Here is a 26952-nt window from a genome sequence, read left to right on the forward strand (position 1 = left end):
ACAATATCGGACAAAATAGATAACTATCCCGACATTCAAAAGTGTAAAATGGGAAATTGTTTGAAAATACCGTTAACAAAATAAGATTCTTCAATAAATGCAACTTTAACAGTTTTGTAGCAGTTGAAAAATTAAGAAAGTAATTCAAATTAAGTGAGAAGCAAGTATGACAAGAATATATATTATGATATATGCAAAGTTTTACGCTTAACGATTGATGTTATATATAGAAACAAATAAATATAAATGAAACAAAAACAAAACCAGTACAGAATTACAAATAAGAAATAGACACATAGCTTACAAAATGAAAAAGGGAAAATGTTTTGGGAAAATTGTTTCATTCACCTAAATGAATTTTAGAAAAGATATCTTTCATATATTTCAAAGCAAACATTGTTAATTTCAAATTTTCATGAACAACTATCATTTATCGAAATAGAAATATTCTTATCTACAAGCAACAGCGTATTTTTAAATTTTGTTTTTATAAAACATATCAACAGACAGCATAGCTTTTGTTTGATATTTTCTGTTTTGAACATTTTGTCACTGCACACAACTTTGGAAAAATTATTGCTTCAATGAAATAGAAAACATTTGGTTGGTGATCTGTCGTCCGTCACTGATGTAACCTTGGTTGCATATATGATTAATCTTTCAATTGGCAAAAGATATGACGTGTAAATATCGAAATACGTTTTTGATGTTTGAAAGAAATTTAAGTATTTCAAAGTAATTGCAATTTACAATAAACAATAAATTAATAAAATAAAAAATGTCCATAGTAAATTTTCTTTCTCTTTTGAATTATCTTCGTTATTATGGTATTTCAATAAATGTCTTAATTGAGATTGTTTCAGAAGAAAGATCATTTCTGCGATGTTTTAAAAGATTGCTTCTATTTCCCATCGTAATAGTTGTCTTCACAAGGATGGAGGGTACATGAACTGTATGAATATTAGATTATATCTCTATTAGAATTAGTGTGTTGAAAGAAGATACAAAATATGGTATCAGTATATTACATCTTTGGCTTTTAAATGTGTGGGTTTGAGCTTCCCTGGTGACGATAAAATCAGAAAAATATTTAAGGACTCACAAAACTTTTCAAGATTTATTTTCATTTCAGAGTAACTTATAAAGGTTCTTATTTATTAAAATTAAATATTAAAATAGGAGAGCATTAAAACTAACAATAATAAACACAAGATGAAACGGGGATCAGTTGTTGAATTATGTTGAAATAAAAAACTAAATATTTAAAATCAATGACCGCATTTATATATAACAATTACGGTATCAATTTCACTGCACCAGATGCGCATTTCGACAGTACATATCTTTTTATTGTTATTGAAATTGAAAACATTTGAAATTTCAAAACATATTCAGAAATTGAAGAGCTGATAAAACTTAAGAGTACATAAGGTGTAGCCAAAGAGGGCAAGGGATTTGCACGAGGAGAAATATTCCAAACTTAAAATAATTTCCACGTTGTTTATCAATTGATAAAATAAATAAACAAGTTTATCGAGAAAAACTTACACCCTGAAAGCAATAAGTTTTTCATATGTGGAAATGCACAAAGGAACACAATTCAATTACCAGTTTCACCAATTATTGGTTTGCCTTGGAGGTGTCATGAAATTGTAATTGTATTTTTAAAAGTTTTATATTTATAAAAATTTAAACACTTGAAGCCAAAATTATGAAAAGAGGCGGGCATTTTATTTATGACGCTCTTTATTTAACATATTTCCTTGACCGACTTTTCTTATTTCATTACTCATATATTTATATTTATGAAGTCTTCCAATTATATTATAATATTTGAATTTACTGGTTTTCTAATTTATATATATACCTTATTATTTATATTCCGATAAATGATCAGTTTGGATTTTGATATATTATAAAATCATAATTAAATGACTATTCAAAACTTTGTTTTAATTTGAAATGAACAAAGTTTAAAAATAACACAAAAGCCATTTTGTAAAATCATATGTTTGCATCTATTGACAACTCCTCAACAATATCGTCTGTATAATGTAAAAGTGCACTGTACTAGTAGTTTACTGGTCCATTACACACTCACAAAAACTTTTTTTTTTGGTTTCTCTTAAAATAAAACTATAATGTTTTTACATTTTCAAGCAGGATGTTAAAGCATCAAACAAATAATAAGAATTGTAACAATAATAGCATAAATAACATCAAAGTTACAAAGCATAAGCTAAATGCAATATGAATAGACTACGTCGATTGAAACATTCTTTATTTACTAGAATATGTGGAGTCGTATCAATTTAATTAAAATCCATTCTTTACTCTTTGCTCCTTGGATTTTATTATCGCTCGAGTAAGAACTGAAGACATCTAATAAGGTGCATGATCATAAGTCATTTAGCAGACAATCAAATTGATAGCGAATTTTTTTCTGAATTTAGTCCGGAAATTATAAGTTCTATTTTTCTAATTTCCTGATATTGTTTCAATTTATACAAAACGATCTGATTTAAAACATTTTTTTATTAAGCAAAACAGTAAAGTTTTATTGTTTAGGTTATTCCTTCCAATCATAAATCAAAATCTTAAAAAAATATATAATCAACATAAGGGAGTAATTTTGATTCAGTTGAGTCAATTTATAGTTGCATAAATCAAGTGTGTATGAGACACTACAATCAAAAGACCACTTTCGAGTTATGTCCACCTGAAAAGTTTGTCAATTTTGTGCGCCTTTATGACGTCATTTACCAGATAGAGGGGATCGCCTGTATCCCTGCTCTATTAAAGTTCATCAAGCGTCTTTGCGTTCGTGATTATACATGATAAACTAGAAATAATATTTGTACCGTAGGTACTTAATCACATTTCCCGAATGACAACAGTGCTGATTAAAATTTATAAGAATTTAATTTGCCGACTAAATCGTGCAATATAGCATCATTTTTTTTTCAACCGATCGCTCAACATGGGAACGGAAGTGACGACGCCCCTTAACGCACGAATAATGTTCACTAAAACCTAAGTTTATGACGGAAATGCAATGAACTCAAAAGTTGTCTATTGATCGATTACAAATTTGCAAAAAGGTTATCCAAACAGAACCCCTTATGGGATGTCTTCAAATCTTATACGCTGTGACAGACAAACCATATGAAGCGAAGTGAAATATTTGATTTTAATTTTAAACACTTAACTGCAACACAAACAAACGCCAACATACTAGAAACGGACATTACGTGACAGGAGTACAGTACAAATGAACACAAGAACACCCAGGACAGAGAAACACATAAATAGATAATATAATAGTACATTACAACGTGTAAACCACAGAATGACAACGAGCACCTCCGGTGAATCCACGTCAGCGAACGTATGAAATTAACTAAATGAATTCGTCTTAAATATATTTTTTTTCTTTTCAGTCTATATACAAAAAATACAGGAATTAAAGTTGCTAATGAATATCAAGTACGGATAGTAATTATTTTTTTTTCATTAAGGAAATTTAATTATTTGCTAATGTTTTCATCAAGGAGAGAAAAATTATTCAATTTGATTTTCCTTGCAAATAAAAACGATAACTGCAAAACTTTTGACATATCGTTTCACATTTTAAAAGTGTCTCCAATAAATCAAAAGATATGAAAGAAGAAGATTCACGAAGGGCTTTCATTGGTCCGTTGATTTTTATGTCTTTTTCAATCAGGCCAAACATACTACAAAGTGCACATAGAATTAGTTGTGATATTATTGTATATACAAAACCCCTTCCTTTGAGCTCCTCAAATTGAAAATAACAAAATTATAACCCTGATTCTGCATGATTTGTGTTGTAACGTTAGAGTTATCCCAATTTTTTACAATAGTTTTTGGCATAATTTACTTTAATTTGGCCGCCATCCCCCATCCTGTTTATTATTGTCTAAGTATTCCCCATTTACCTTACTATTCTAAGGTTCCAGGTAAAAAAATCTCCAAAATTTACTGACTTTGGGTATACAAATAAGGAGATGTGATACGATTGCAAATGAGTCAACTATCCTTCAAGTTCAAATGAAGTGGATGAAAGCAATTGTAGGCACTCCGTACGGCCTTCAACAATTAAAAAAAAAAAAAAAAAAAAAAAAAAAAAACAAAAAAGAACGGTACGGTATAGTCGGCTATTAAAGTCCGAACATCAAAAATATGAATTAATACAATTTATAAAATAAATGGCATAATTCATAACAAAACAATACAAGAAAAATATATTTGACAGACATGAACAAACAACAAGCACTGAACTACAGGCTCCTGACTTGGGACAACATATCAAAAAATGTGGCGGGGTTAAACCAACCCTTCCTAACCTTGGACAGTGGTGTAACAGCAAATCACAAAAACAAACTATGCAAACTAATGAACGAAAAACAAATATGAGAAACAGCAAACAAAGACAGCCATTGAATTACAGGCCCGGCACATATAGAATGGGATGGGGTTAAACATGTTTGAAGGCGCAAAAGCCTCCCCTAACCTAGAACGGTGGTGTAACAGTACAGCATAAGAACAAAAAAGAAATATAAAAATTAGTTGAAAGGGACTTAACTTATTAGATCGATACAACACAGACCGGACGTGACAGGGAATTTATACATCCATCACAACAAAAGACACAAAGTACAGATCTAAGAACACAAAGAACCATCGACCTTCACATGAATACTGGTAATCCTAGATTGGAGTCGAAAGCACCTGCCACGTGAGGGGTTCAAACTGACAACCTCAGTTTAATTACATAAAAAGTCAGTTGATAGCATATAGTTTTCCATAAAAAAAAGCAGTTACTGTTAAACTTAAAAAAATAGATATTATCCCAATATCCATGTTATTACAGGGGGCCTTAACATCGCTCAAGCCTGATTTGTTTTATACTTTCTAAAAAAAATACAAAAACACCATCCAACATGGAAAACTCATGAGAAAGATTGTTGCAAAGTGATTAAATATTTTCTTTCATCCTATGGCAAACGATGGTGAAAACGGAATGAAATCGAAAAAATATCACCTGATTCCAAGTAAAATAAAATGCATGAAAAGTGTAGCTCCTTGGATATCACATTTTTAAAATAGTAATCTTAAAAATGATAAGATTAGTAATACGTCATTACTTATTTGTGAAATACATTTAAAGAACTTGGAAAGGATTTTCAGCTCCATGCTTCGCCCCTGTGACTAGAGGTCCGATTTGGACGAACTACATTTCCAGTTTGTTTACTAATACCCTTGTATTAATAATTTACTTAAATTTTATTTTGTGTGTATGTATATCATTATGTTTTAATATATTGACCCTTCAACTGCAAAAACGTGTTTTGTTCAACTTTGCGTCTTGATAGAATTTTTGGTATTTAGCATATATCATTCAAACTATGATAAATAACATTTTGTTTTTGTGATATATACAATATCTTTTTTCAGGTTAAATGTTATGAGCGTTATATAGAACATTCGAAGAAACGTGAGCTGGAAATAATCAAGATTCTTTCTGAATGAGTGCAACAATGAATGAATAGAACAAATGAAGATTTATTGGAAGAACAGGACAGCTAAATTAAGATCATTGCAATGATGTACCATTGACAATATGGAAGATTATATTTATCAATAAAATCTCAAAATCACCATCTATTTGAAAAAAATGATTACTGTGCACATGGATTCGTTATTTTTCATGTGATACCAGTTTCCGTTGATTTCGTGGGTGAGTAACAAACCAAATCATATATCCACGATAATACATGTTTTCCTCAATCCACGAAAATTGGTAACCATCAAAATAAAGAATTCACAGTATTCGATATCATTTAATAACCACATGAACAATAACTGTTATGATGACTTAGATTCTCAAAGACAGTAATGAAACAAATGTTTGTTGCCCCTTAAACCCCATAAATATAATATGGTGATGCATATTACACTAAAGTATTTAAAAACACTGCGGCATTTGTTCAAAGTGTTCACTGGTTTTTTTTGGAGACGACAGAAGCGGAGTTCAATTTCAATCTCCAACATGATCTATTCACGATTCAGTGGCAACACTGCAGGCCTTTTCTCACCCAGCAACATTTTAATGATTTTCCTATGTGAAAGATTATGTTTAATCTTAGGTTATTCTATCAAGTGTATTGCTAGAAATGAATTGTTTCTGTTTATGCCTGAACGTATCTTTTTTGTATTGGATACCTGAACTTCAAATGGATCTGTACAAACAACGGTACACTGCCGTCTTATCTGCATGCTTTTCAAAGGAATTGTCCGTTAGATAGACCAAAATGTTGTCCGCACTGAAAAGAGATTACAGAAATACTGTTTACTCGCGTATTGTCATTAACCATGTGTGGATTCCAAAAATCAGAAGAACTTCAGGAAAATTGAAAATCATGGTTATTTTCTGCAATAAGTTCTATCAAAACATTCGAGTTTCCCAGCCTTTACATCACCATACCACATGCAAATATTAAAAACACGTCTTAAAGAAATAATCCACAATGCTTTCTCCATAAAAATTGTAACATACGCTACAAATATATTGTTTTCGAATATGATTACACCAAAAGACAAGTGATAAGTATGCTGGAGTTTCTCATTAACAACATATTTATTGAATTTGGAGGTAGATTTTTTTCAACAGGTTGTCGGTATTCCAATGGGAGTTCCTTCAGACTCTAGTAAAAAAACTGGAGATCAAAGAAGCTTGATTATTAAATTTCACATACAGGTGTATTAATGAAGTTCTTTCCATTAATAATCAACAGTTTTCTGAATGAGTCCCGTACATATATCCCCTGAACTAGAGATTGAAGACACCACAAATACAATTTCCTCCGCATAATTTTTAGACATTTACTGATGATGTGCGATTTAGATACAAAGGGTTTCCATCTTATTATTTATATTGACATAATTTTTATGACCTACCGGATTAGACTATTTACCAGATTTGTAATAACATGAGCAACACGACGGGTGCCAAATGTAGAGCAAGATCTGCTTACCCTTCCGGAGCACATGAGATCATCCCCATTTTTTGGTGGGGTTCGTGTTGCTTAGTCTTTGGTTTTCTGTGTTGTGTCTTGTGTGCTGTTGTTTGTCTGTTTGTCTTTTTATTTTTCAGCCACGGCGTTGTCGGTTTATTTTCGATCTGTGAGTTTGACTGTCCCTCTGGTATCTTTCGTTCCTCTTTTTTTTACCTTATCGAGAAAGTGTATACTTTGTATGGTATGTACTATTAACGCCAAAAATTGTTTTATAAAATCATTGTCAAATTCACTATCTACACCTTTTTTATTGGCGTCTTTGTTTGATTAATTTGTATGTTTGTTTGATTTCTTTAGTAAGTTGTTGTGTATGTCTGTGATGTACGTGTTCACAGTTTAGGCTACTGGATCCCAATTATGGTCACATTAACCTATCATGTCAGCATATGTTGCTCACTCAGTTTTGTCAATATAACAGAACTATAAAAAAACTTTCATATAAGTGAGATTTTTGGCTAGCTAAAAAACTTGGTTTAACCCACCATTTTCTTTGAAAAAATGCTTGTACCAAGTGGGAATATGGCAGTTGTTTTTCACCGGTTCTGTTGATTAATGGCGTTCGTTTTCGTCAGCTTTTTTTACCCGTTTTGTATTTGCCTTGGAGTTCGGTATTTTTGTTATACTTGTTTTTTCCAGCGCATTTTCGAATACAAAGACATAATTGATCATTTATCTGTTCTTGTATCAAAGAAGTAACAAAAAAAAAGTAAACAATAAAAACATGAAATATTTGTGTGATGTTCTGTGACTTTAATATTTAGAAGCGATACACACGCTGTAAATTGGAAGCACAAAAGTTTGAGAGCGAGTTGAATCAGATAAATGAAACTGTGTTATTTACTTTTAAAAACTGTACTAGTTTAAGCACTGTTGAGTAGCTGAAGACTCAAGGTTAAAGGAGGGATGATAACGAATTTTAGTATAAGGTAGAAACTTAAAAAGTTCAAGGAATCAAAATGTTTAAAAAATGCAGCACAACCCTTATGTTTAGACAGTATGAAAAAAAGTCGTGTATATGAACTTTCAATTTGCGGATCTAATTCATTTTTAAGAAACTAAAAGGTAAAATGGGATAGTTTTAGACGTAGTTCGAGTTCATATTGCAAATTGCATTTTCTAAATTAATAAAAAAACGGCAACCTACATTATCTTATGCGGTCTGATCATTTCAGAAAATAACATTTTAATCGCCAAGTAATCCATTCTCATCGTGAAACTTTCTTTAATAATATGACCAACGGAATAAATCTGAATAAGTAATGGAAATGACATTATATAACGTTATTATCATTTTGGTATTTAAAGTATGAAATAGATCAAAATCTAATAAATTGAAGCAATGCAGTACATACCTGCTTAAAATATGACAAAATTAGTATCCGCTTTTAGAACTATGGTACATATACACCCCCTTTTTATATGGCTTTTATCTAGATATGAATGCAACCACTTCTTCAATTAATTTGTCATAGTTTTCTAATTCATCGGAAAAGTATTTAAATAGACAACATAAAGCAGTGGCACACACAGAATTTAAGTATGTGCAGTTTCATATGCAGTGTAAATATTTGCGGATAAACGAATTTCAGATTTAATTGTTTTTTCATCACATGTCCTTGCATATTGTTATTCAAAGTAAATTGTCTATCAATCTAAATGATTTAATCAAATCGTATTAATACTTTTATATAATAATACTATAACACATTTTTGTTAAATATGAATACTTTTAGCTACTTTTAAGACTGGGTCTGGTGACTCTCTGTAAATATTTTATAAGCCATGATTGAAGAGAGAAAATAATTTCTGATTATTTAGATGTAGAATAATACGATAATCAGAAGAAAGTAGAAGATTGAAGAAAACATTTTTTTTTTATTTAAAACAAATTATGATGCTTAAGTCATGAAAGTCAACTAGACTTTGAAGAACGTTTTATCTATTATGCAGCGTGCATTAATTTGATTAACCGCTTGTACTTTCCCGTTTCTTTCATTGTTCCGTCCAAATCATATGCATGGTGCAGGACTAAAGCGTATCGATTCCATCTCGTTTAAGACGAATTAAAAAAAGAATACCTTCGAGAATATCAAAAGGTCCTTTTAAAGACAGAAAAAAGTCATATTTGTAAAATTAATAAATATTGTTCTGTGCAGACTTCATCATGAAAGAGAAACTGATGGCAGTTTTAAACAGATAAAATATGAGTGAGGTATAACGTTACTTAAAAACCAGATTCAGAACGACAACCAATGACGCAAGATTTATATTAGGGAAAATCACAATTCGGATGAGACAGTTAAAGGAAATGGACAGAAACTACTAAATTCACAAAGCTTTATATTTATTCAATAAGACGTGCTCTACGTCTACATAAAACTCGTCATTGGAGCAGAAACTAAGAGATTGGGATACAAAGTCAATTACGGAGTTGCGAATCATCGAAAACGAGAAGTTCCAACAAATTCTAACAAAATTGGTTGATGCCATTCAGTTCAAAAAAGGTTATCCGAATCTCGCAAATATGAGAATAGAACAAAGCACATAGAAACAATTGAATATCAAAGAGAATACATCCAACAAATTCTAAAAAAAAATTCAGGTTAACTGATAATCGCATAAACGATATAACATTCTTTATCAAGTGCTAAGAAAGGACATCAATTTGCATTTATTCATGCGTGTTCCTCATTTAACAGCATAATAGCGGATACAGTTTCTAAAAATACCATGTATCTGCAAAATGACGCCTTTTAAGAGTTACAAAAATTGTATGCAGTCAAAATTGGATGGAATAAAAAAATTAGAAAAAAAACCACGTCACATAATTTTTTTTCTTGTATTAGATTAATCACATGCTGCAGCTATATCTAGTGTTCAGTCTATCAATGAATTTTTGTTGATATGAGTTCCCAAAAATATTGCATATCAGCACTACACTTTCCGTATTCGAATTAATATATATCAAGCTGAATCTGGTCACGGCTTGCATTCACTTATTCTACTATGATATAGGTGCGTGCCTTCATGTAGAATTAAAATGACTGAATTTGCAGCGCAAATATATTTGCATAGAAACAATTAAATTCGCGCGTTTGTCATAGGTTTATATTTCATTCATTTTCAACTATTCATTCGTAAACCATTTTGTATTTATCGAAATAATTAAGTATATATTTCTCTCCCATTCTTTATTTGCCTATGTGCAATCCAATCGCAGTGTAAATAAATGTGATTAAAAGAACCCTATGATGTGAATGTTTTCTTGTAATTTTATATCCACGAAAGCAAGATTTAAATATAAACTGTCGTGTTTAAAACTACAAACATGCAAATAAATGAAATAATAGGCTGCACCTTTATGTCATTAGTTTCACTTAAAGTACTCTTTAATCCACTTTTCAAGAGAAAAGAGAACATATTATCTTAAATGTGGAAGTTGATTTATGAATAAAATGAAATTACGGTAAAAAAAAAAACAATGAATTATCTATTGCATTTATATTTTAGAAGAAAATGTGCTTAAAGTCATATCCTGCTCCAAATGTGACACCCTATTGCTCATGTACGTAAAAACCCGGTTATAAGTCTAAATCGGTAGGTCCCATTTGAGGAAAAAGAGGACGCAATTGTGTTTACGACGATTGAAACATATCCGTTGTCATCTCTGAAATAGATATTCCATAACTCTTATGATTTTAAATCTTGATTGCTTTAAATTTGTAAATTTAAATACTTTATATTTGAATTGCACAAGTCGGATTTAGAATTACTTAGATTTTCAAGAACAGTGTTTTCACTAGAATGTGAAACAATTCATTAATAGGGGATTCATCTGACCAATTTTACCCCCTGGTACGAACGAGCTCTGAACTATAACAAATACTCCAGTAGTTTATACGTTATAGATGACTACAATTGTTCAAATAATTCGGATTGATGTATTGTTTCTTTGAAAATCAAAATTAAAGGAGACATATATAATTCAACAAAGGATTCCAATTTGAGTACACCATATCGTTGACAAAAAGAGTTTTGGATCGAGAGTTAAAAGCAGCTTTTCCTCACAGATGCAGAGACAAGATAGATGATGTAGGTATTTTGTCTAGTCCCAGGTGTATTTAAATCAACAAATTAAAATATTGACATCATTATTTGACGCAATATGATTCATCGTCTATTCTAAGCAGTGACAACTACATCCAAAGATTATGAAAAAGAAGAACTTTATGATAAGGGTTCGGATGCCATTAATATGAACAATATTTTCTTTACAAAATTTGAACAGAAAACAATACCTGATTACTGAAAAGATAAAAAAGTTTCATATACCTACATCAAACCAATTGTTCTAATTTCAAAGAGATTAAGAGAACTTTACCCTCGGGAATGTAAAATCCAAACCTCCCGATTACTCATGTGCATCGTCCTAATAAAAATATAACCCAACTGGTCATGTTATAACTGGCAACCTAGCCAACGTCAACAATGAACGACTTAGAATGTTGTTCGAAATATCGAATTCTTCAGCCTATCAAATAGAAGAAAAACTTCTAATGGATGCTTTATCTGAATGATTCAAAACTGTTTGGTCGTGCATTCAGAAGCGTTATAAAATCTACGATTAGCCATCGGTATTCTGACCTTTTCTAAAAAGTCGAGGTTGCGAATGCTTTTCCCGCTTTTTACGCTAAGATGTTGCTGAGCCTCAAATGATATTGTTTTTATATGCAAAAAACGTCCTTAGGTATAAACGTAAAAGGGCGATAAAAATCTCCTAAGCAGGCTGATATCCAGTTGAAATTAACCAAAAGAAATGACACTCTTTATATTAGGGAAGATAAAAAAGGCCAAGTTGATATTAAGTGAAAATAACAAAAATACCGTACTCCAAGGAAAATTCAAAACGGAAAGTCCCTTATCAAATGACAAAATCAAAAGCTAAAATACATCAAACGAATGGAAAACAAATGTCATATTCCTGACTTGGTACAGGCATTTCCTTATGTAGAAAATGGTTGATTATCGCTGGTTTTATAGCTAGCTAAACCTCCCACTTGTATGACAATCGCATAGAATGCCATTATATTAACACCAATGTGTGAGCAAAACAAACAAACGTATGACAAACGCGCGAATTTAATTGTTTACATCTGTTTCTATGTGCTTTAAAAGTTTAATGTAGGTGCATAATTTAGGATTTTTTTGCATCTTATATACCTGTTTCTCTAATTCTTCGTCAATTTATCCCTTTCTGCACCCATTGTATAAAAAAAATTTAATCAACGTGTGGTTCGTTTGATCTCAGTTCTTCATTGGTTAAAATCCAATTTTGACGTCGAATTTACTTGCTTTCCTCTGAATTTCCTATTGTGACGGCATGAAAAAAGGCGACCATGTCTGATGACGTCACATAGAAAGAACACATCTTTTTGCAGATCATTCGAAAAGACGGAATTAGTTTGCCTGCATATTGTTTGAAAATCATTAGAGAAACAGATTTCACCACCAAATCTCGTGTAATACGATATTTATCCACTCTCGACAGTTAAATTTTAAATATTTAACTGTCTCGAGAAGATAAATATCGTATCACACTCGATGCAGTGGTAGAATCTATATTTATACTTAATTTATAGTATGGTGCTTCGAGATATCTGTAAATTTTTAAATCAAAGAACATTTTTCAGAAAACGATTGATTATGATAGGTGCAAAAACATGTAGATCTTTTTTGTGCATAAGCATAAATTCTACAGAAAGATAGAAGATTGATATTTTTAAATCATTTATTTGCATCTCCGTCCCCGGCAACAGTTATTTTTTGAGGGAAAATCCTAAAAATAGGCAATACTCTAGACGAAATGAGAAAGTAGGATACACCTTTTAATGTTCAAGCGTGTTTCAGTTGACTGTTTTGTCTTGAAAACGTATAAAGCAGCACTATTTGATACATCATCTCGCTTATGACTCTGTCATCTTTATTTATTTAGGCTATATTTTCATATAATAATATCAAAAATTCACGATACCAAAAAAGGAAATATATGAGTCAAGTAAAATTCCTTTCTAATGAGTCATAACAACAAAGGAGATGTGTTCGAATAACAAATTTTTGCTAAAAGCACTTGACGACAGTCTTTACATGTGGATCTTTTTTGTGCATACATTGTAACTTAAAAAAGGAAAATCATTTTTTATGCCTGTAATATCGGGTCTTCAACCTCTGAAACCTTTTAGTCGGCCTTTGCCGAAATATTAGATTACAATGTTTTAAGTGTTTTTGTTTAATTTTCGAAAACGTCCCCTGACAACCGATCAATCTATAATTTTAAGTTGGCAAAAGGCCTCAAACTACATTAAATGATGCTTAATACCTTGTAGATACATTCGTCTTTTAAATACAATACTCATGTAAGGACCGTAAATCGGTTTTCAAGAGCTAAATTGACAGCTCGTCATTCCTACAATGGCTTCCTTTTCGCGATTGAAAAAATTAAGTGATAAAATGGGTAGATAATTATGACAAAGAATCCTGACTCTTTCGTTATCCTAGATACCTTAACCTCACAAAAAATCCTTATAAAGAACCATATATAGCTGGTTTCTATTGTTCTTACCAAATGTGAGTTTGGTGATTGTTATTTCTGCAGACAGTCGGTATTACAATGGGTACTAATTGTACACCACTACTTGCCGACTTGTTATTGTACTTGTATGAAGCAGCATTTATACAGAACTTCAAAATATATTGATGTTCTGTCACTTGATATTTCAAAGAGTGATTACATCTTATATATTCCAATGAACTTGATACTACCGAAACTATAAGATCTGCTTCATATCTTGATCTTTTCTGGATATGGACAAGGTTGGACGACTTTAAACTAGAATCTATGATAAACGGGATGAATACAATTTTCCGGTTGTCATTTTCCCATTTCACAGCAGTAACATTCACTCTGCTCCATCGTATGGCGTTTACATATCGCAGTTAACATCTTACTCTTGTGCATGTTCGCACAATACTTACTTCATCAACAGGGGTGTGCTCCTCACAAAAACTGCTCGAACAGAAATTTGAGGAAAAACGACTGAAATCGACTTGATAAGTTCTACGATTGACATAAGAAATGATTTACCGTTACGATGTGTCTGTGTCTCAACTCACTAGTGACATGTTTTCGCGGTCTTAGATATTTAGAAACTAGTATGGTCGTCTGATCTGTAATATCATCGATTGTGTCCTATTACGAATCTTTAAAATTTTGACTGAGTATAAATTCGCATGGCGGATAATGCATGCATAGAAGGAGACGCTTACCATTTGAATGCACACGGTCTCGCTCCTTTCGAAGTTCATGCGTTTCTCTCAGTTTTTGTTTGTTGACTGATTTTCCTCTTTCTAATCGATTAACGAGATTTGAATATCGGTAAACTATTGTCCCCTTAATCTTTTTAAAAAAATGCGAACATTTATCATTAATTAATGTAAAATTTTCAAAAAGAATATGCATGCATGATACATGACGTACGTTTCAGAATAGAAAATTGAATGTATTCTGTATTCAGGTGTTTCAGTGAATGGGAAGTTAAGGGTTGTCAATGTCTTTAAAACAATGATTCAATAACAATCAACAGTAGACCTCATTATTTTTTTATATAAGAGTTCACATTAACAAACACACATACATATACAATTTTCTTTGATAATGGACTTAATGATGTGATTATGTGCAGGAGGATTTTCAGAGAGTTGAAGAGTGGTGCAAAATGAAATACACGAAATACAAACACTGAACAGTTTAAAAAGTCTATTTATTCTTGATTACATCAATGGCTTTTACTTCCAAATAAAATTCGCAAAGTTATCGCTTCTTATATATTAATTAATGTGTAAGGAAATTCATGGCGTGGTTCTGTTAAATAATCATTCACCAATTGAACTGTTGAAAGATTATATGATTTGTAGATAATATCTTAAAAAGTTTATCACATGTACTTCTTGAACTGTTGTGTCCATATATTTGACACGTCATACTTAATATTAAAATATTTGTGTTTGCTTTTGAAGATTAGAGAGCCTCAGAGAAATAATAACTGTAGCTCGAGATAAATAATATTATTATTATTATCATTATTATTATCATTTCTCTGATATATATCGTAATTATTTTTGCCATAAAAATATCTATATCGAGGAAGGCAAAGTACTGATTTTTACTTATATGACAAAAAGTAATTTATATGTATTTCCTTATAAAGATAAATCGGAGAAACAATTGTCGGCAGTAGCTCATACTACATGTTCTTGTTTCTAAAAAGTAAAAGTTGGTTGTATCATGAACTTGGATAAAAACTGAAACAGAACAATATTTTATCTTCTCTCAACTTATACCCGCAATACTTGTACTAATTTGTTAGTAGCATTTGCATTAAGAAAAAAAAAAATACAACCACATCGTCAATACAGCTGTTCAGAGCCTATTTAAAGATCCTAAAGATAATCAAAAATTAACTATGATCAAATAATATGATTGTACCTAAATCCTATATTAAGAATATCTTTCTGCTGTCAATCTTTGATTAGGTATTATAAAGGTGAAAAACTTTTAAACTGAAGATAGGTAGCAATGTGTCATCTTGATAAATCAAAATATACCTAGTTATGGTTTGTAGATAAACGAAAATAGCAACAACAAACTTTTGTTTGGCTGATGATCTTTTATGGATTTACCTTCATCCGGAAAGCTGAAACCCCAAACATTATTTCTAATTATATCAACAAAAATTTTTACCATCTTTCGGTCATATAGCTTTAAATTTTGGTATACACATTTGTGCTTTCCACAATTATTGGAAAATTGTATACAAAAAAAAATTTTTCTGAACGTTTATGATGAAGGTTAATAAAAACAAGTTTCATTTATAAAAATAAGAAGATGTGGTGTGATTGCCAATGGGACAACTCTCCACAATTATCAACTATAGGTCACCGTACGGCCTTCAATAATGAGAAAAACCCATACCGCATAGTCAGATATAAAAGGCCCTGATATGACAAATGTAAAACGAGAAAACTAATCATATGATTATTTCAAATGAAAGGGTATAAATATTTACAAATTTTGATTTTGATACGGGAAACTGCAATCTTCAGATATGACATCCGTTTTTAGTCACTAAATAAAAAATGGAAAACAAAAATGTTTAAAACCGTTAAACAAAACCAATCGAGGGTCATATCAAATAGGACTAAAAGTATGAAAAGTTGGAGTTAAAACTATGGTATTCTGAACAGCATCATGGAAAATAGTCTGAGGATGTTAAACCTGCTACAGTTTTTAACTAAGGTTTATATTGACTCAGTGGTAGTTATATTATATAAATATATATATATATATAATAGCAACAAGTCTAAATTGAAAACAACGTTCAAACCTCTGATTGCATTGGATTAAAACCGCAATTTTTATACGTGTGCATGCAAAACAAATTCTTGGTAGAGGGGTCTAAATACAGCACAAACAACATTTCCCAAAAGACCAAAAAAGTTAAAAAGTATATTTTAACAAAACGCATTTGACTAGCAGGTCGAACAACAGATGTTCTTAAACCCTGCTGACTGCCATTGACGATTGTCAAATAAACGGATCACCAGATGTAACAACAAGTAAAATCACAAAAATACTGAACTCCGAGGAAAATTCAAAAAGGAAAGTCCCCAATCAAATGGCAAAATCAAAAAAACAAACACATCAAACGAATGGATAACAACTGTCATATTCCTGACTTGGTACAGGCATTTTCTTATGTAGAAAATGGATCTTAACTATTAATTTAATACCAAACAGAAAACAATAAACTTGCGAAAAAGATGGTATACCGCAAACAAAAGGTGCAAAAATTAGTACACCATATCCGGATTTCGACAATTAATGTCTCTTCAGTGATGTTAGGAATCGAAACGGTATACGGAATATTTTTAACAATATTATAATAATATATATTATTACGACGCAATCAGAAATTGAAAAAGGATATAGAAAATATTTCATTACCGTATAGAACAATAAAGGCCTACTGGTGTTTCATTCCATGCTCATTTCACAGAAGGATAACAGTGAAGATATTATAAATAATATTCATGAAGTATCAACTAATCGGCAAAAGTACTTAAAATTAAATCAAACCCATTCTTGCAAAAACAATTATTGGATTTAAAAAACATTGCAGAAATAGTTAAATACTTTATTGAAATAGTAATTGTTATCGCCTTTTCTTAAACTATTCAATTTAATTTCAGAAAAGCATATCTAATTTTAAAACAAATTTCACTGATTGCTATTAATCATTTTAATTGTTGTACCTAAGCTTCAATTTGAATAAGTATATGCATATACCATTCTCCTTTTTAGATTTGGATGGTATATGTATATTTGATATGTTTATTTGTGAATTTCTTTTAAACACCTAAATACTATATAAGAAAGAACGTAAGTGATTTTCGGAAGTAATGTGGTTTAATTTTAGAATCTATTATTGAACTACTTGACACAGTTTATTTTTATTGCAATTGGATAACAATAATTTCACTAAGCAAATGATACACGTGCTCGTATTCCACCACCTACTACATTTGTGGTTTATAAAATCCGTAACAGAAATATTTGCATATTTGCAAAGCTGAAAAAGTAATGGAAAGCATACCTAATCTAAATACCAGTTCAAAAAATTATCTGAATAAAGTGTACATTTTTGAGGCTTCAAAATTTAATGTCCGAAACAAGATTAAATTTATGTGTAGGTTGGTTGAATACTATATAGATCAGATGCTGCAAAATAATTTTACCAGTCCGATTTATTTGCAAATATGAAGTTGTTACAAGCAGGAATAGTGATATACATGATGTTTATTATTGTCTGTAAAATCAAAGGCCAATGTGGTGAGTTACTTTTCGACCGATTACAACATTGTATAAATTGAATACTGCTACTAATAATACTAAAAACAAAAATAATAATAAGAGAAATTACCCATCCTTTACTGTTATAAAAGAATAAGAGTCGTTAACCAAACATATACGGAAAGTAAACTAGTGAACAATTTTCAAATAATTTAGCAATCATTTGGAAGGCAAAGAAATTATAAATGATCGACCAAACACAAGTAATTCATATACCATTAAGGATGTACACCAAAAATGTCTAGAATTAAACCTTTTTTCTTAACCTGATTTTCGGGTTTATATAACTGTAAGACAGAAATTGATGAAGGAAACAATCATATTGTGGTCCATTTCTTTTTTTGAAACAGCCTTTTGAAAGTACTCCATTTTTAATGATTTTTCCCATGTTTCATAAATTTTTACCCATTTTTGGGCCATTAATATGAAAAACTTGACAGTTTCACAATTAAAACTTTTTTTTCATACTTTGACTACAATTAGAAAGTTGTATAAAATTTTGTGGGTTATCGTGTCATATTGACCATGCTGTCAATTTTGGGATTTTTTTCTTTTTTTTTTAGAACAGAAAAGCATATTATTTCAACTCCTTTGTAATAAATGATCGAAAAAATACATATCTAAGAATTTCGAAAAGAAAAAGTGGATATGGGATGAACATATTTTGGGTAAAATCATTTCTTTGTACACCTCGCCCATTTTCTCAACAGCTGATGACGCTGAAAATTTTATAACTCAAAAACTACTTATTGTAAGTTTACAATGTTTTCACAGAGATTAGTTTGATTATAATATGTTTTAAACTCATTAATATTTCCCCCTTGTATCACATGTTTTTGAAATAATTCCCGAACGAGGTTTCAACGTGACTGAAACAACAGAAAAATACATCCTTAACAAAGTAAAATAATTAATTCATGCACCTTTGAAACATTTCTCACTATCTAACAATATTGAAGCAAATATAACAAAATTGGACATTTAGCCCAAAATGGTTCATGTAAAATTGTAAAATAAACAAACAATACGATAAGTCAATACCACAATTTTTTTATGACAAAAGACGAGTTATTTCAGGTACGATTCGCTGTTTCAGAATCTCAAGGACTATTGATAATTGTTCTTGCCTTTAATTGAATATAATGTCACGTCAATGGTAGAATTTCAATTATTAAGGATAACAACATTTTGGTGTACGCTTTACTAATTTCAAAGACACATTCTAAAAAGTATGATTTCATCATTCATAAGTCGTTTTACACTGTATATTTGCTTCTTTTTATCAGTCACAATGCACATCTAAATTCGACATGTGATACATGATGATTTCGTTTTGTAGATTGCTGCATTAATGCCATCGACCAGGTGATCTGTGGCCAAAAAGTGGCGAGGAATTGTTTTCATTTACAAAGGAAGGTAAATGATTTAGAGAAAAGGTGGAAAACAATTCAAAAGGATGAAGATTTTTTTAATTCGTTTGACATACAAATCATTAATGTATACAGCAAATTATGATAACATAGTTATTGCCCTGATAAAAAAGTAAAAATAATTTTCATTTACATCAACTAAAGATTCTAATAATGACATAACTGCAGTATGATGATTAAAAAAGAAAAAGAATCAGGAGTAAATAATTATAAATGAAATAAAGAAAAATGAGAATAATATTGATCGAACCTCGTTCTTTTCCTGAAAAACATTTTAACATTCAAAATGTAAGTACACGAGTTTTGTTTTATTAACTTTTGCACGTTGAAAAAAAAAAAAAAAAAAAAATAAGAAATATGAATATATGTTTCAAGTTTCAAATTGAATGAACCTTGACTGTTTATTCATTTTTCATAAAATATATTTTTTTGCTAGTTTTTTGACGCATTTTGTCTAAAATGGAAGTGGCCACATTTGTGTTCAGTCTTAATATTTAGATACTAGTATATGTTGTTTTTGTAGATAATACATAACATATCTAAAGTTTGAGACTGAACACGAATGCGGCCACTTACATTTTAGACAACTATCTGAAAATTGACGTTTTATGGAATATTCTTTTTCATTTTTTTCCTTGTTGTATACAATATTATAGTATGTTTCAAATAACTTTTGATATTAAATTTATTTTAAGTATAGATAAAATAAGGATATTCATTTGCTGATTTTTCATATTTAAGCTCGAATTTTCCTATTAAAGCTTGAATTTGAGCGTCTTCAATGAACAAATCAGTTCAAATCTTTTACATAAACTCATTGAATCGACTGAAATAGACAATTAAGTGCTTGAAAAATGTAAAAATTCTTTCTGCATGTGTACTTCGAATTTTAGGCCAAAATTTGCCCTTACCGGAATTCTCTTTTATATATTTTCTTTAACCACTGAACCATACATAGAGATGGATTATTTGGATACATTTGCAGGGTAATTTGTAAAGATTTATTCGGAATCAGGAAGCAGCTTTTCTGCTGGTGGACTATCAGTCCCCGGTGGTATCATCAGCTCAGTAGTCAGTACTTAGGTACTGACATGATTTATAATAAACCTTTCTAAAATTGTCCATTTATAAATGTTTAAATTATAAAGAAATTAAGGTTTCAACTCCCTCAGGCAAAGTTGACCTTAGATGGATTAGGCTATTTTTTTAGATCATTTTTGGTCATATAGCTCTTCATCTGCTTCGGTTCTTATACATCCTTGGCTTTCACATATTCGGCTTTGAGCGTTCCTGATGACGGCAAATCCCGAAAAGCACTCCTAACGCATGAAATTTATAACGTGTTGTTTTATTTTTTCCTTGTTATATACGATATTATAGCATGTTTCAAATAACTTTTGATATTAAATTTATTTCAAGTATGGATAAAATTAAGGTATTCACTTGCTGAAGTGTTGAGTTTATCCAATCGTATACTATTATTTATCACAGTTCGTTGATTTGATCCAAAGATCACTAAATAATTCAAAGAAAAATCTTTTGCAATAAAGGCTGATCAGGAATCTGAATTTCAGTAGTTGTCGTTTGTTGAAGTGTTTCTCGTTTCTCGTTTTTTATATAGATTAGACCGATGGTTTTCCCGTTTGAATGGTTTTACACTAGTAATTTTTGGGGCCCTTTATAGCTTACTGTTCGGTGTGAGCCACGGCTCCGTGTTGAAGACCGTACTTTGACCTATAATGGTTTACTTTTATACATTTTGACTTGGATGGAGAGTTGTCTCATTTGCACACTTACCACATCTTCTTATATCTATTGTCAAAGATTATATAACTTATATAAAGTGTTTTATATTGTGTTTGTAAATTGCTGTTTTCAAGTCCCCCCATTTCTTCCACGGTTTTAACGGTGTCTCTTTGATCCACGCATTTGTTTGTCCCTTCGCTGTCTATCGCCTCTGCTTAATGATAACCCCAAATGTAAAAAAGGTAAAAAAAAAAAGAATCTGCGTTTTAAGGACATTTGTTTTTTTTCAGTTTGAGCGTTGTGAACAATGTATGTCATATTTGAGAAGACGTGAGCAAAGCTGGAGGAATGAAATGAGCAATTGCAATTTGAATGGAACAATAAAAAGAGCTAAATGTAGATCTAAAAAGCGGTTCTTTTCAACTCGATGAAACTTGTATACTAAAGAAAAAGCAAAAGATCTGCATGATTGATTATACAATAAAATATCAATAGCAACATGCATATTTTAATTATTTTCAAAAGATATCAATTACGCAAAGAAAAAGAAGAAAAGAACATAACCAAAGTAAAACAAAAAACAAAAAACAAAACAAAGAAAAGACACATTGACCACAAAAAAAATACATAATGCAAAAAAAATTAGCAACACAAACATGTTTCATTAGATGATGACATTGAATAAAGGGCAAATGCTCAACTTATTTTTAGTTTAAGTTTTAACTCCCTCAGGCAAAGTTGACCTTATGCGTATTTGGTGGTGTTGGGTATTAGCTTTAGGTCCTTTTTGGTTATATCGTTCCTCTTTTTAAGCATTTATCCATTCTTGGCTTGTTATGATTTTTCGCTCGATCGTTTCTCATGAAGACACATGTAAAAAAGCACTTCGGATGCACCGAAAAAAGAGTTTTATTCATTCTGACACAGATATTCTATAATGGCAAGCAATATAACGAAGGAATTCTTGCAACAGTATGTGTCAAATTTATTTGGCTTTTATCATTTTTTTTATTTGAGCGTCACTGATGCGTCTTTTGTAGACGAAACGCACGTCTGGCATACTAATTTTAAATCCTGGTAAATGATGAGCTAATTTACCATTACGATTCATTGGTGCAATAACGATTTGTAAGCAGCATCCCTCTATTTACTATATTCATGACAGGAACGCGGGCTTCCTACAAAGTCTAATGAAATGTGACATAGGTACTCAATTCAATGAGCTGGACGTTGATACGTTGCTGTATTAAAATAGAAAGTACACAATGATACATGAGGTCTTCTTCTTACTTTAGTCCCTGTGTCAGTTTCTATTTTTGAGACAAAAAAAAAAAAACGAATATATTTCAAACTCCTGTAACAGATGTCTAATTCTATTAATACAAAGCTGTCGTATCGGATATTTCTGATTAAGGACGCTCAAATGGTTTTAATTCAATCATTCAAGGTAATATTCGTTACCATAAATCATTCAAATCTAAAAAAAATTCCCCCTGCATGCAACGGTCAGTTTAATAATCTCTTATTTCACAATAATTGCGACCGACATGTTTAACAACGAACACATGTTGCAGAAACATCATTCAAGTGCTCTGCATATATAATATATATAAATATATCTTTTAATACAACCATGCATTCTGTGTCATTTGGTCTCTTGTGGAGAATTGTCTCATTGGCAATCATACCACATCTTCCTTTTTATACACACATTCAAGTTTGCAATATTGAAAACTTCTAGTTTTGATTTCATGATTTCACTTGATTAAGTTTTTCGTTTATCTGAAATCAGGATGGTCTCATCTTAGTTCTGACCTACGCACTTTCAAATTTTTTCTCTCCGTTAAATTTTTCACAAAAAAACAAAAATTCAGTAAGCTTTAATCCATAAAGTTAAAAAAAACGTGAAATACGGATACCCTATATCTGGAGAAAAGACAGACAGTTGACCAAACATGAAAACAACATGCAGATACATTAACTAGATGGGATACATTCAAGTCATTAACATTTTAAACAATCTTCTTCACGTTTTTTGAATAAAGATGCTGCATTCATATCAAAAGTCTCGATCATTGAATAAACTACGTCCTATCGCAAAAACAAACACATGATTATCTATGCAGGCAAAGCCGGAAAAAATATTGCATGTTAATCTAAATAACACCTTTTTATCTACCTGATTAAGGAATTTGTATTGACCTTTTAATTGCAAACCCACTTTATACTAAAACTGCATTTCAACAAAAGTTGACAAAAATGAACCTTACTGCATTTTAATTGACATCCACATTAACCTCTTTCCACATTATCAATATCTATTTCATCATCAAACTGGAAATGATACATATAAATACCTCTCCCCTACAAGAGGTAATAATAAAACCTTGATACTAAAATACAACATGTACTAATGAATACTCCCAACAGGTTGAATGGTATCACATCATAGTATTTAATTGAAAACCAACTCTTTGGGAAGCGTCATGAAAAAGAGGCAGAAGATTCCTAGGGGGCATTCAAAACTAATAATTCAATTATACTGACAACGTCTTGGCAAAAAATAAAATGGAAGAAAAGACAAACATCAGTCTGAAAAACCTAATATATAAAACTAGATACAAAGTAACACGAGCCTTACTAATCATCGTAGGTAGTAGATGGTTCTCTGAAAGGGTAAGCAAGACCTGCTCCACATGTGGAAACCCTCGTTTTGCTCTTAGTGAATACATAGTCTCATTCGGTGGTGTTAATCAGTTTTTTTAAATGGTTTGTTTCACAAAAATTATTACAAGAGTAGACAAATATGTCAAATTTTAAGTAAGAGTTAAATAAGTGACAGTTGTTTATGAATATTCCAAACGTTTATAACTATTTGGTAAGAAGAGAGAGTAGATACCGAATTGAAATCAAAATTCATAAGTAATAAAAACAGACAACCAAATGGAAAAAACAAAAAAAAAATAAAAACAGCAAAAGACAATAACAAATACAACAAAGAAAAATTAAAACATTACACAAAACAAAAATTGAGGCAAAAAAAAGCCAACCCAAAAACCTTTGGTGAACTAAGATGTTCTGAAAATATCAGCAGTTTCTGCTCAACAGATGCATGCTGCAGTTTTTATCATTCTAGTATAAATAAGGTGATCAGCTGCATTTAGTTAAAAAAATCGAGAAAAAAAGATGGCATTGTGGTAACGACAAGTGGAACATATCAGTGGTCATCTTTGACACATATATTAAAAAACGGTCAACCAAATCATGATGGCGTCCTTAAAACTTGCAAGGAAATAATTTTACCTTTCCACTTGCAATCCTTTATGCGATAGCTGCCTTATAAACAGTGACCCTAAGAATACGAAAGAAATGAATGTAGGCATACGCAAACTCCATATAATCCATATGCAGCCGCTGTCGGACTTTTGATTTACAGGAATTAAAAGCTGACAATGGGAAAATTACAATCATCCCTTTTTCGTAAAATTCATATGTCAACCGATTAACAGTGTCAATCTATATATTTAAGCATTTATATTAGTCAGACTGTATCTGGGGTGTCATTTTACAAGTTTATTGGAATAGATGTAAAAGAGGGACGAAAGATACCAGAGAAACAGTCAAACTCATAGATCGAAAACAAACTGACAACTCCATGGCCAAAAATAAAAAGACAAACAGACAAATAATAGTACAGATGACACAACATAGAAAACTAAAGACTATGCAACACGAACCCCATCAAAAACTGTGGTGATCTCAGGTGCTCTGGAAGGGTAAGCAGATCCTGCTCTACATGTGGCACCCGTCGTGTTGCTTATGTTATTACAAATCCGGTGATTAGTCTAATTCGGTAAGTCACATTCGTAAAAAGGGAAGGGTATTGTAGTTACGACATAAGGAACATATCTGATATCATCTGTGAAACGGTTATTCCATAACGGTCAACCAACTCGTGATGGCGTCTGTAAAATTTACAAAGGGATGATTTCAACTTCACCATTTGGAACTCTTGGTTTAATAGCTTCATTGTGAGCAGCTATCCTCTATTAGGGAAATCATGATAGGAAACACAAGCCCGGGAATATCGTATCAATTGGGAGATATATACTCCGTATGCAAGTGCTGCTGGAATGTTGCTACATAGAAATGGAAAGTTCACAACTGGGAAGCTGAAATCATCTCTTTTGTCGTAAAGTTTTATTTTCAACCGACCCTCATTGTCAATTTCTAGATATAAGTCAAGATATGAGGCAGACTTAACTGTATCTGTAGTATCCTTTATCTCTAGTTCGATGGGATAGATTCTTTCAACATAGTCATCAAATTTTGTATTATTTAGTGAGAGAACATCATCTATATAGCGGAACGTAGAGTTAAAGGATATTGCTAACTTCTTATCTTTCTTCCTAAGAAGTTCCTGTATGAAGTCAGCCTCATAATAATAAAGAAACAAGTCGGCAAGAAGAGGAGCACAATTGGTTCCCATTGGAATTCCGACAGTCTGTTGAAAAACACGTCCTCCAAACATAACAAATATGTTGTCAATCAAGAAATCAAGCATCTTGATAATGTCAGTTTCAGAGAATTTTTTGTTTGAATCAGAGTGATGCTTTGCAAAGTAGGATTTATCCCTCCCCAAAACAAGATACTTGTATCTACGTTCGCCATTCTTTTTAATGAAACAAAGTAATACCAACTATTTCAATTTGTCTTTTAGTTTGGAATGGGGAATACTTGTGTAAAGTGTAGAAAAGTCAAATGTTTTAATACTATTGCAAGATGAGAGAGTCTTAGATTGTATGTACTTTAAAAGATCTTAGGAATTTTTTAGTATCCACATCTGATTCACGCCACCTCTAGAACAGACAGTTTCACAATAACATTGGAGCCCGGCTTTGATTGCTGATAAAATAGATGTTAATAATTTAGAAAGAGGTTTCGTGGAGCACTTGGAAGACCCAGTAACATACCGTTGTGTGTAAGGACACTTATGTAGTTTAGGTATCCAATACAGTGATGAAAGATCCAGTTCTTCATCTTTGGTTGAAATTCCAAAGGAACATAGAACAGACCTATGATTATCCAGAATTTCCTCTTTGGTAAGTGTCGTGAGGGTATATGTTGAGTTTCCAAGTGAATTGTCAATACCTAATTCATTTATCAAGCAGTTTATGTAATGATATTTACACACAAAATCGATGTTGCTTGGGGCTTAATCTGCGGTGACAACAACATATTTGTCATGGAGGTAGGACAAGTGTTTTGCAACATTTGGGTCTTTAAAAATTGACGTAGCGTGAGTATTGATATGCCAATTTAGTTTCTTAATTCAGATTTGTATCAACGACCTCATAGCCTTAATCCATTCGGAAAGAGTATCTACGTCTTCTTTCTCGCGTTTAGCCCATTGCCTGGCATAATTCTCGACTGTAATCACTTTAACTTTAGTCGATAGTTGTCTCATTGGCAATCATATCACATCTCCTTATGTTTATATACTGTCGTCTTCAAACTTTAAATGACTGAACTCAACTATATAGCGGAAAGTGAAGTTAGATTATATCTAATACCAACTGCTTATCATTTTTCTTTAGCAGCTTCTGTATCAATATAAAAAAAGGGAAATGTGGTGTGATTGCCAATTAGACGACTATTTACCAGAGTTCAAATGAGGTGAATTTAAGCAATTATAGGCAACCGTACGGCC

General features: G+C 31.3%; 1 protein-coding gene across 4 annotated transcripts in view; it reads left to right on the forward strand.

Moving 5' to 3' along the window:
• LOC127724635 (E3 ubiquitin-protein ligase rnf213-alpha-like) overlaps positions 1-26952 on the forward strand; it is a 1011139-nt gene that overhangs the window by 300153 nt on the left and 684034 nt on the right. For 2 of the 4 annotated variants that reach the window (XM_052231640.1, XM_052231643.1), the window contains exon 1: positions 4297-4300. The exons of the other annotated variants lie outside the window; for them this stretch is intronic. The gene's annotated coding sequence lies outside the window, so the exon portion shown is untranslated. Of the gene's footprint in view, positions 1-4296; positions 4301-26952 lie in introns of those variants that run through there. 4 annotated transcript variants of the gene reach the window in all.

This window comes from Mytilus californianus, unplaced genomic scaffold (assembly GCF_021869535.1).
Source record: "Mytilus californianus isolate M0D057914Y unplaced genomic scaffold, xbMytCali1.0.p SCAF_14, whole genome shotgun sequence".
Classification (NCBI taxonomy): Eukaryota; Metazoa; Mollusca; class Bivalvia; order Mytilida; family Mytilidae; genus Mytilus; species Mytilus californianus.